This window comes from Geotrypetes seraphini, chromosome 10 (genome assembly GCF_902459505.1).
Source record: "Geotrypetes seraphini chromosome 10, aGeoSer1.1, whole genome shotgun sequence".
Lineage (NCBI taxonomy): Eukaryota > Metazoa > Chordata > Amphibia > Gymnophiona > Dermophiidae > Geotrypetes > Geotrypetes seraphini.
Genome location: NC_047093.1, coordinates 69,165 through 81,875, shown reverse-complemented (window position 1 = coordinate 81,875; position 12,711 = coordinate 69,165). Strand labels below are relative to the sequence as shown.

Here is a 12,711-nt window from a genome sequence, read left to right as displayed (position 1 = left end):
TGGTGTTTCCATCACACCTTGTGTTATGGCACTATGATGTTCGTTGACCCTAATGCGAAATTTCCTGGCTGTTTGACCAATGTAAAACAATCTGCAGGGGCAAACAAAACAAACAACAAAATCAGAATCACAGCTGGCAACATGTTTTAATATGTAAACCCGATGATCAACTGGATTGATGAATTCAGTTACATCCAAAATAACATCACAGGTACCCATATTTAATATTTTGTTATAACATTAAATTGTGCGATGTACCATAAGAATTGCCGCTGCTGAGTCAGACCAGTGGTCCATTGTGCCCACCCCCTAAACTGTACCACTCTCTCGGGTTTTTGCAGCCCAAATGCATGACCTTGCATTTCTTAGCATTAAATTTTAGCTGTCAAAAATTTCATAACATTCTTCAAGCTTCGCCAGGCCTTTCTTCATGTTATTCACACCATCCTGGGTGTTTACTCTATTGCAGATCTGGAGAGAAGCCAAAGAAGAGTGCGACATGCGGCCTCTGTAACAAGCAATGGCTGCCACATGAACCCGAAGGGAATTATATACCAGACCCTTGGACATGCCATCCTGCAAGAAAGACAGAATGTGAAAATAGGGAATTCTGCATATTCTACAGTTCTATGTGGATTACAAATTATTCAAGAACTCAAGCATTTTTCCCTAACTGTCCCGGTGGGCTCCCACTCTATCTAATGTACCTGGGGCAATGGGGATTAAGTGACTTTCCCAGGGTCACAAGGAGCAGCACAGGATTCGAACCCACAACCTCAGGGTGCTGAGGCTGTAGCTCTAACCACTGAATCACACACTTCTAAAAAGGAGAAACATCCTGTTGATCACACCATGAATCGAAAACTCTCCAGACCCTGACATAAGCCATAGACGTAGACCTCTTTTTTGCTTGGTAAAGAGTAGAAATAACCAGCACAGAATATCCCTTACGCCTCAGCTGCAACCTTTCAATAGTCAGGATATAAGACCAAAGTGAGAGGGATCCTCTGACCATACAAGGCCCTGTGTGAGTAAGTCTGGCATCATTGAAAATTGTAGAGGATCACCCACCGTTAATCCGTTATGAACTATTTGTTGGCAATAGCAGAATATAAATGATCTAACTGTAATTGTAAAGCCCCATTAGATCTGCATACCATGGACGGTGAGGCCAGTCTGGAGCCACCAAGACTACTGACCCCGGGAAGCGCATAATACGATGCAACACCTGGCCTATCATCGGCCATGGGGGAAAAACGTACAGCAGCCATTGCAGAGGCTACAGAAGAGCTAACACTTCTACCCCCTCGGAATTCTGTTCCTTGTGTCTGCTGAAGAACCAAAGAAGTTTGGCATTTTGAGCCAAGGCCATGAGATCTACCTCTGGGAGACCCCACTTTTAAACAATGAGCTTGAAAGCCTCCCAAGAGAGTTCTCATTCTCTGGGATCTAGCAGATTTCTGCTGAGAAAGTCCACCTGAATGTTAGCCTTTCCTGCAATGTGAGCCGCTGACAGAAGCAGAATACAAGTTTTGGACCAAAGAAGAAGAATCTGCACTTCCTGCATCAGCTGAGGGCTCTTCGTGCCCCCTTGCCTGTTGATATACACGACCGCCGTGACACTGTCTGACAGAACCCTGGTTGCCTGCCCTGTATCAGCATCCAAAACGCCAACAGAGCTAGTCTGATCACCCTCAACTCCAGAAGATTGAAAGACCATTGAGCCTTCTCCAGAGTCCAAGTGCCTTGAAGGCACTGAGCCCCCCCATCACATCAGACTGGCATTCATGGTGACTACCAGCCAGTCCAAGGACACAAGGCATTCTTCTGAACAGATTGGCATCACTTAGCCACCAATTCATGCTGCGATAAGCTTGAGGTGTCTATCTTAGTTGACGAGTGTAATCCTGACACATCAGCAACCACCTGGATAGGAGAGACTGCTGCAGCGGATTCATATGAAAGCAAAAACAAGGCACCACTTCCAGAGCTGCCACCATGGAGTCCAGAACCTGTCCTAAAATCTTGGTCTCAGAACCTGGAGAAGTAGACGAACCTGAGACTGCAACTTCTCACCCCTACCCCGGGACTTGGATTTGGATTTTCTGCCACTGGCCGGGAGTGCTGATGGAAGCTGCATAAGAACTTTGGGACTATGGAATATTGCAAATAGGACGTGTTCAAGTGCATCTAGATGTAGGTGTTCTCTTGGGAACTGTGATCAGGAGTGGAGAGCACTGAAGATTGAAAGCACAGCCCCGTGAGAACATTACAAATGGTCTGTTGGTTGTGAAATTTACATCAAGTTTTTTTCTCTGGAAGGATGTCCCTATATTGTGCAGCTAAGTACTTGGCTTGTTTGTGTGTGCGTTTGTGATGTTTATGTTTTTTGTATTACCACACTTCTAGACACTGGGTTTTATAGAGCTTTAAGCTAGGTAATACTCTACAACCGGTTGCATTACGTTTTTTTTCTCCTGGTGGAGTTTTTTCCGTGGTTGCCGCCGGCTGTAAGAGGACCCAATGATTGAAGCAGGTCAGCTGAGTAGCTGAATAATACAGGGGCTCTGGCGTTAATCACAGTGCCTCTTGCTCTGAGGCTCGTTTTGTTTAAAGTTGTGATTTATGCGATAGGCCTGTATACCACAGTGTCTAGTATAATTTGTCAGAGTGGGATATCCATTTATAAGATTGAATTGACAAAGTTTACCTTGTGGGTTTTACTTTAAAACTTTTCCATCTATCTCTCTTTGAAACATTATATACATATGCAGACGACATCTTTGTCCTTCTTGAGGTAGATTTGAATCTCACAGACCTCACTGAGAATATAATAGCACTAGTGTTTTAGCCCGTTACATTCGTTACAGTAACGGGTGCTAGAATAACCCCACCTATACCCTGACCCTGACTCTGATCCCACCCATGCCCCGCCTCTATCATGCCCGGACCCTACCTCCCACTGATCCCAGTCCCACCACCTCACCTTTCACCACTTCCTTTGTACCCTTTTGGCCCTCCTGACAGGGTCTTTACTTGCCCGAGGCAGCAGCAGCAGTCCTGACGTACCAACCTTTCCTCCCTCAGTACCCCAAAGTAACAGTGGTCCTACCATTTCCATCTCTCCCTTTCCCCCTTTCACTCCCTCTACCATCTCTCTCTGATTGTTTCACCTCTTTTGCCATCTTTCCCTTTCCTGTCCCCCTCTGTCCTTCCCCAAGACCATCTCTCTCTCCTGCCCCCTCCACACTCCCTGAAGTCTATCTCTCCCTATCCCCTACCATCTCTCCTGGTCCCCCTCCCCTCTGTCCTTCTCATCCATCTGTCTCTGTCTCTCTCTCCTCACCTCCTGCCTCTGCGGAGCTCTCGCAGCTCCTCCCTGGCCTACAATGTCAACAAAGAGATATTAATAATAAACCCAACGTTCTTTAAATGATGTTATTGCCAATGGTAAGCTGCTTGATTTTTCACAACTGCAACATAAATATGGTCTTGATAAAAAATAAAGTTATAAATGGTTGCAATTGAAGCAGGCTATTCAGGTAGGGTTCCATGAATGGAAATCTCTAAATAATCAATTTAGTTTAGAATTCCTGTTTTCAGGCAGAATTTCTGGGTCACCAGGCCGTACAGTGGTATAAAATTTTATCTAATTAAATGAGTAAAAAACCCAAAATTCGTCTTAGGGATATTTGGAGCATTGAGATTGGGCATCAGGTTAATGCGTCTCAATGGCCACATATTTGGTCTTGGAGAATGAAATGTACAATATCAGAATCAATGAGGCAAACATGGTTTTTCTTGTTACATAGAGCATTCTGAACCCCTGTTCGTTTACAAAAATTGGATTGCTCTAGGTCTAATAGATGTTGGCATTGTCATATTGAAGTTGGAACTTTGGATCATCTATTATTTCATTGTCCATTTATTAAGGCCTTTTGGTATTCAATTTGGGACCAAGTTAATCTTCTGATGGAAAATCATGTGGCACTATCTTATGATACGATTTTATTTGGAATGAGTATGAGGGCTAAGAGTCAAATTTCTGCTGCTAAAAATAAGCTTTTGTTGATCCTTACGGGAGTGGCTGTCCAACAGATAACGTATAATTGGAAGAATTGTTCTAGATTAAATTATAGTTTCTGATGGAACTCGGTGTGCCATTTATATAAAATGGAGAGAGTACTTGCAATACAAAATGGTTATTTTGATCAATTTAAGGATGTGTGGAGGCCATTAATAAGTTATTGTAATGATTAATGATTATTTGTTTCTTTTCCTTATGGGATATTAATGAAAGAAAGGGGAGGAGGGTGGGTTATGATACTTTAATATTAAAAATTGGATATTATTATTATATGTTTAATATTTGGATTATTGGATGAATGGGGAGGGGATGTGGAGGGATAAATCTCATTTTAATTATTATTGAAATATTTCAAGTGATGTGATATTTTATTGTTGAAATTTTTGTACACTTGATGTTGAAAATAAAATGAATAAAGATTAAAAAAATAAAAATAAAAATAATAATAAACCCAACCTCTCCTTTGAAAATATTGCACTTTTGTGAGATGGCGATGTATGTGAAGTATATTGAATACTTTCTGGCTTCGATTCCTTCATAAGTTTCACAGCAAATATTTCTCTATGTGCTTGCTCAAGCCATTAATTAAGTCTTTCAACTGAAGAACTGTTAAATGGCTAATTCACTTTTAATAGACTAATTTTCCAGTTGCTATCGGCCAAAGTCTGTTTGACATATTTCTCCGTGGGGCCATAAACCATGGAGCATCCTCCTCCTGCAGCCAGGCTTCAGCCATCTTCCGCCAAGGGTGGCTGCAAACGGGTGAAAGTTGGGAATACTCCACAGCCGCCGACAGCTGCCGACAGCCGCCACTGCGGCCTGCAACCGTCAACATCCGCCGCTGCGGCCTACAGCCGCCGACAGCCACTGCAGCCGACATCCCCTTGGGGGGATTCTCGCGCATGTGCACTCCTACCTGCGGTGCCCTACAGCGCACGGAAAACGGGAGCACGCAAGTGGGAGTGCGCATGCGTGCTTAGGGCTTTATTATATTAGGTGCATAATGAAACTTCAATCTTGGGCCTTTACTGTGCAAATGAAGCTGAATTAGTCCAAAACCAAACTACTGTGGCTTGGCCCTAAACTAGATCAACTACCTTCGTCCATTTCATTGCCATCTGGATCTTCACTGCGGATTGAATTCTCAAGTAAAGTTTTGGGTGTCATTATAGACTCAATACTTTCATGCAATGACCATCTTAATTCTCTGGTTAAAAAAAATGCTTCTTTAGTCTCCATATGTTGAGGAAAATGAGATCCTGCTTCCACCAACAACATTTTGCAGTCCTTGTACAATCAATCATTTTTTCGAGGTTGGATTATTGTAATTCGGTCTAAGTCTAACCTAAAAGTCTTAAAAAACTTCAACAGATCCAGAATACTGCAGCTAGGTTGATCTTTGCAAAATGCAAATATGATCATGTTTCCCCGCTTTTGTTAAAACTTAACAGGCTCCCAGTAATCTCTAGGGTTTACATTAAATGTGCCTGCCTAACATTTAATATCTTACATGGCACTCTTCCCCCTTTAATTCCTCTATCCTGGAATTCTGTGAGACCTGATATTACCAGATCTATCCAAAAGCTTAAATTATCTTTCCCCTCGTTAAAAGGCATTATCTATATTGGAAAATTAGGGAAATCTCTTTACTTTAAAATTACTGAGCTTTGGAATAACTTTCCTGTCCAGCACGTAATTTGGGCTCTTTCCAATTATTTCAAACACATCTGAAAACGTGGCTATTTTCAAAAATGTAAATTCTGCTGCTCTCTATAGAATCACTAATTCTTATTACATTTTCCTTTCTTCAAAACTCTTGTAAACTATGCCAAGCTCTATCCTTATAGAGAAGATGCGGTATATAAGCTTAAGGTTTAGTTTAGTTTAGGGATACATAAAAGAGGAAACATAGAAACATAGAAGATGACGGCAGAAAAGGGCTACAGCCCATCAAATCTGCCCACTCTGCTTACCCACCCCCTGTCTATGCCCTAATGACCCAATTTCCTTATCTTGACCCTCGTTGGGATCCCACATGAGTATCCCATTTATTCTTAAAGTCTAGCACGCCGTCTGCCTCGATCACCTGCACTGGAAGCTTGTTCCAATGATCAACCACTCTCTCTGTGAAGAAATACTTTCTGGTGTCGCCATGAAATTTTCCGCCCCTGAGTTTGAGCGGGTGCCCTCTTGAGGCCGAGGGTCCCTTGAGAAAGAAAATATCATCTTCCACTTCGACACGTCCCGTGAGGTACTTAAATGTTTTGAGCATGTCTCCCCTCTCCCTACGTTCCTCGAGAGTGTAGAGCTGCAATTTGTTCAGGCTTTCTTCGTACGAGAGACCCTTGAGCCCCGAGATCATCCTGGTGGCCGTCCGCTGAACCGATTCAATTCTGCGCACATCTTTACTGTAATGTGGCCTCCAGAATTGCACGCAGTACTCCAGATGAGGTCTCACCATGGCCCTGTACAACGGCATTATGACTTCAGGCTTTCGGCTGACGAAACTTCTATTGATACAACCCAATATCTGCCTTGCCTTAGATGAAGCCTTCTCCACTTGATTGGCAGTTTTCATGTCTGCACTGATGATTACTCCTAAATCTCGTTCTGCTGAAGTCCTAGTTAAAGTTTCTCCGTTCAAGAAGTACGTGCTGCATGGATTTCCACTTCCGAGGTGCATGACCTTACATTTCTTAGCATTGAAGCCTAGCTGCCAGGTTGAGGACCAACTTTCCAATGTAAGCAGGTCCTGCGCCATATAATTCTGTAAACTGCATTCCTTGAGTCAGATCCCCTATGAATATGTTGAAAAGGAGTGGACCCAGGACCGAGCCCTGCGTCACTCCACTGGTCACCTCCGATGTTTTAGAGAGGATACCATTAACCACCACCCTCTGAAGTCTGCCACTCAGCCAATCATTGACCCATGCAGTTAGTGTCTCTCCTAACCCCATCGATTCCATCTTGCTTAGCAGCCTGTGGTGTGGGACACTGTCAAAAGCTTTACTGAAGTCCAGGTACACGACGTCCAAAGAGGAGGCGACAGTTTCTACTTTTGAAATCTGGTGTAACACAGATTGGCGGAACCTTTTTCCTGCGATATTCTTGTAAACGTATTGTGAAAAACCAATAATTGAAATATGTTTTTTTTTTTAACCTTCCCACCTTACAGCATTTCTAGCATATTGAGGGAACTTAAGATGCTTCCCTTAACTCTCTGAAATTAAAGTGATTTCCATTCTTTTGATCTTGAGACAAGTTTCAAGTTTAAGCGATGAACATAATAAAATTACAATATTTGGGGAACAATACAATACTTAACAATAATTAAGTCCAACAGGACTATTAACAAACTTAACAAACCTATGAACACAAGGAAGGAAAGGGAAGTGAACTACAAAATATTTAAAAGAAAGCAGAACAATCGAGGAAAATACATAAGGCAGGGGAAACAGAAAATTTCCATAATATTATACAACAGAAATAAAATTAGCCAGAAAACTGGCTAATTAGTTATCAAAGGCATCTTTAAAAAGAAAAGTTTTTAAATTACTCTTAAATTTCTCCAGATTACACTCTTCCCTTAAATAAATAGGAAGAGAATTCCAAATTTGAGGTGCTGTAACAGAAAAAATAAATTGCCGTCTCGTATTAATAACCTTAACAGAAGGAATCGTCAATAAAAGCTGTTCATTAGATCTCAATGTTCTATTGGAAGTATAAGGGATTAATAATTTATAAATAAATGCTGGGGTTTTATAAAGTAGGGATTTGAAAGTAAGTAGACATAATTTATATGTTATCCGGGTGAGATACGGGAAGCCAATGCACCTTCCTAAGAAGGGGAGTTACATGATCAAATTTCCTAGTTTTTTATATAAGTTTAATGGAAGCATTTTGGATAATTTGTAGACGTTTTATTTCACTCTGAGCAATTCCCTTAAAAAGGGTGTTGCAATAATCAATTTTGGAAATCACCAAGGAGTGAATGAGAATGTTAAGAGATTTTGAGCAAAGAAATTGTGAAAGTGAACGGATTTGACGAAGCCTGTAAAAGGTTGCTTTAATAATACTACTAATGTGATCATGGAAAGTTAGTTTATAATTGAAAATAACCCCTAAAATTTTTATGTTGTTAACTGATTGTAGGGGGACATTTTTATGGAAATAGGAAAAATGAGTTTAGAACTATCTTTCCATGGAAAAAGCATCACATTTGTTTTATTAATGTTAAGCACTAATCTATTAGTATCCAGCCATTGATGAACTTGGTCAAGCTTCTTATTAACTGCTATGATGTCCAAAGAATTATTAGCATCTAAAGGATGTAAGAGCTGAATGTCATCAGCATAGGCAAATACGTGAAAACCAACAGATTGGCACAAAGTCATCAATGGGGCAAGAAAAATATTACATAAAAGTGGGGAAAGGATAGACCCTTGAGGAATACCATACGTAGTCAGTGAACTTTTAGAGATCGAATCGTTAAAGAAAACGGTAGAGGTACAATCTGTAAAATATGATACAAACCAAGAAAAAACTTGGTCTGTAATACCAATAGATTGAAGTCTGTCTAACAAAAGCCGGTGATCGATCGTATCAAAGGCTGCAGAAAGGTCAATAGAAATTAACAGAACCGATTGATGATGATCCAGAAAGTATTGTATAGAGGTGGACATACCGATCAATGAGTGTTCTGTACAATGGTGCTGTCTAAAACCGGTTTGATTCGGATATAAAACGTTGGGTTTTTTCAATAAATTCCGAAATTTGATTAAAGACTACCTTCTCTTTCAATTTTACTAGGAAAGGAATATTTGCTATTGGTCTGTAATTAGATGGATCCTCAGGACTAATTTTTTGGTCTTTAATAATAGGTCGGATGATTGATTTCTTCCAGGCCTTCAGCATGATGTTTTGACGTAGGCTTTCATTAACTAACGTAAGGATAAAAGGACCAAAAATCTCAAAGTAACGTTTAAAGATAAAAGGAGGAATTAAATCTGCTTTAGAACCCTTAATATTAATAGACTTAACGATGGACTCAATCTCTTTAAGATTTGATATATTAAATTGTGAACATTTTGAGTATAATGAATCCGAAACAGTTTGTTCATGATCAGCTATTGCATGATGACTTGCTGTAAAAGTTTTTCTGATCTTGTTAACTTTATCAATAAAGTAGTCTGCAAGTACCTGGGCAGTGGGTAAGGAGTTGGTAGTTTGAATTTGCCGCTTATTTGAAGATGTTATTGAGTTTAGTATAGCATAGAGTGCTGAGGAGTTTTTGGCTTTCAAGATTTTGCCTGAGTAAAATTTCGTTTTTGCTTGATTTATTTTTGATTTGTAAAATCTAGAATGCTCTTTGAATAATTGGGTATTGGCCTGTGTTTTTCTTTTCTCCACTTGCGTTCTAACGATCTAAGTTGCTTTTTAATAAGAGCAAGTTCAGCTGTAAACCATGGATTCAAAATTTTTCGTGCAGAAATGAATTTAGATTTCAATGGTGCAAGTTCATCTAATAATGAGTTTGTAGATATGTTCCATTGAGTTAGCAAATCATCCAAAGGAGTAGTTTTAGAGTCAGAAAAATCCAATTCAAAAGTTGAGCGAATTAAATCTAAAGAAAGGTTATTAAAGTCCCTAGATTTGATCGTCTGATGCACTACATGAGGTAAACTATGAGAAACAGAATGTGTTATAGAAATTAGAAAGTGGTCTGACCAAGGGACAGGTAAACAGTAATTTACAAAGTAGTTGGTAATTGTTGAGGTAGATGTTAGGGCCATATCTATTGTATGGCCTGCTTGATGGGTTGGCATTGTTAGTAAGGGATATAAATCTAAATGGTTAATGTGAGGTAAGATTGCTTTAGTATAATTATTATTGGGATCATCAAAATGTATATTGAAGTCATCCAGAATCAATAGGTTTAAAGTGGAGGAACCAAAGTCAAAAAGAAGAGATTGCAATTGAGTAAAATTTTGGGAGTTAATGGGAGGCGGTAAGTAAAGTAGAAGTACATCTGTTCTAGGTCTAGTTTGAAGAGAAAATTGTAAGAATTCAATGGAAGAATTTGCTGGGGAGTTGTCGATACCTATCAGTAGGGAATCACGAAAGATAGTTGCTAGTCCTCCTCCTCGTTTATGGCGTCGATGGTTAAAGAGGAATGAGAATCCAGGGGGGCAAGCATAAGAGAGGTAGGCTTCTTCGCCTTCAGTAAGCCAAGTTTCAGTTAAACATAAAACATCAAAAGAGCGTTGAATAATAAGATCCTTAAGTAAGTGATATTTAGTTTTAATGGAACGGATGTTAATTAAACCTATATTAAATTGAGTGGCCTTTAAATCTGGGGAAGATGAAATTAATGTAGGAGAGGCTATCCGATGAGAGAGTAGTGGAATATCTAAATATTCAGGACAGCGTAAAGAAACAATGTTATTATCTAATTTTTTTGGCCGGTGTCCCCAAATAACTGGAATGGAAAAGGAGGAATTATCCATAATGGGAATGTGGTAGATAGAAATAGAAATTGTGGCATGTTTCTGAAGAACATGAATTGGTCGACTGCTTAGAAACAGAAATAAAAATGAGCAAAGAAGTGATAACTTGGATAAACAAAGGCGTTCTAAAAACTTACATGTTAAAGTAGCTAGGTTTTTCCAAGCGCACAATAGTAGCGCACATAGGAGCGCATTAAGGAGCATGACATGCTCCTTTGGCACACGCCTTTGGTTTGCGCCGCAAAGAGCCAAAATTTAAATGGCATGTACCGGTGTAAGGGGGCGGAGTCCAGGACGTTTTCAGATGTTTTTGAAATAATTGGAAAGAGCCCAAATTACGCTGCTGGACAGGAAAGTTATTCCAAAGCTCAGTAATTTTAAAGTAAAGAGATTTTCCTAATTTTTCAATATAGATAATGCCTTTTAACGAGAGAAGCCTTGGAGAGAACGGTGTAAGGGGGTGGAGTCCGGGACGTGCCGCCGCTATGCGGCAGCAGAGGAGCCTTGCAGAGAACTGTTGGAAGAAATAATAAAAGCAAGGTAAAAAACAGTAATACTAAAACAGTTAAACTTAAAATTGGTAATAAAATAACAGTAAAATCAGCTCTAGTAAAAGGTTCCTTATTACATTTTTCTTTTTTTTTTTTGTCCACTTTTTGAAATCTTGGATCCAAATATTGTGGACTTCTTAAATATGTTAGTAATAATCTAAGTTTGATGTAATGATACTGTCAGCATAGCTATTGCTAGCAATCAGCATTTTCAGTTGGCATAACTAATGTCAGCAAAGGCCTATGGGAAATTATATCAATCTGACTCTGGAATGTAGATGCAGATAGACCCTGAGTGCTTATTCACAGAAAGCATCCAGGCAGACGGTTTCATATAATCCTAAAGACAGTTTCAAATAGCCCTGATTAAATCATGATTACAAACCAACTTGCAGCTAAGAGGGGCGAAGAGGTGCTAAGAAGATGTGTTAATGTCTGATGCTTAGGATGGACAGCTTAGGATATACAATGGGTCCAGGTGCACAGATAACTAAGATTAATCAGAAACTATTGTCAGAGGCATACTGGAAATTACATTTGACTTCAGCCTATTCTTCTGTCTAGCACAAGTTTACTATGTTTAAGTTCTATTGAAGCTCAATAGATTCTGTATTTAGAATAAGTTTCCAAACTATAAAAGCCCCCTCGCAACATCACTCCCCTTTTCTTGTTCGTCTTGCTCTCTACCTGAAGCTTGGGACATCACCCTCCCCACCCCCTATAACCCTATTTCTCTCTCTCTCTTTCTTTGTGTGTTCTCTCTCATTCACAAGAACATAGAAGCAGTCTCTGTAATTGTAACTTTTATGAATGTAATTGTAACTTTTATGAATCCTACTTTTCTGTATGCCTATTTCTATAATATATTCTTTATGCAATCATCTCTGGCTGTGCTTCTCATTTGATTCTATTCCTGGTGAATCTTCGGTGAGGGAATTGAACCTGGGACCTGGCGTTTCAAATCTTACAGATACTACTATATATTTCTTTCTATTCAAGTATTTACTTGATGATAATATTGAAAATTTAATAAATAATTTTTATTTTTATTTATTTATTATTTATTTCTTTATTCATTTTATAATTCACAAGTGTACAGCCAAATATTAAACAATATATAAATAATTTTTTAAAAAAGATGGTTTGAGGAAATCCACTGCTTGTTCCTAGAATAAGCAACTTAAAATCTGTTTTACTCCTTGGGATCTTGCCAGATACTTATAACCTGGGTTGGCCACTGCTGGAAACAGGATACTGGACTTGAAGATATTCGGTCTATCCCTGTATACAGTAGCAATTCTTATGTTGGTCCCCTTTATTTCTAGATAGCAAGCAGGTGTACCCATTCCTCATTAAGTATCATACTGATAACATTGATGAAAGCAGCACAAGAATTAAAATGTATTAATACTGTATCAGTTGCAAGAGTACCTAGCAGGAGACCTTTAAAATCCAGTAAAAATTAGAACTATAAAAAAATAGGCTTACTTTTCTAAAGTAGACTACTGCAACACGCTACTCTGAGGCCTTCTGCTTAGCCATTTCACTCCCCGCTAATCCATCCAGA

General features: G+C 39.4%; 1 protein-coding gene across 9 annotated transcripts in view; it reads right to left on the bottom strand.

Moving 5' to 3' along the window:
• CSNK1D (casein kinase 1 delta) overlaps positions 1–12,711 on the bottom strand; it is a 126,980-nt gene that overhangs the window by 59,955 nt on the left and 54,314 nt on the right. The gene's annotated exons all lie outside the window — the stretch shown is intronic.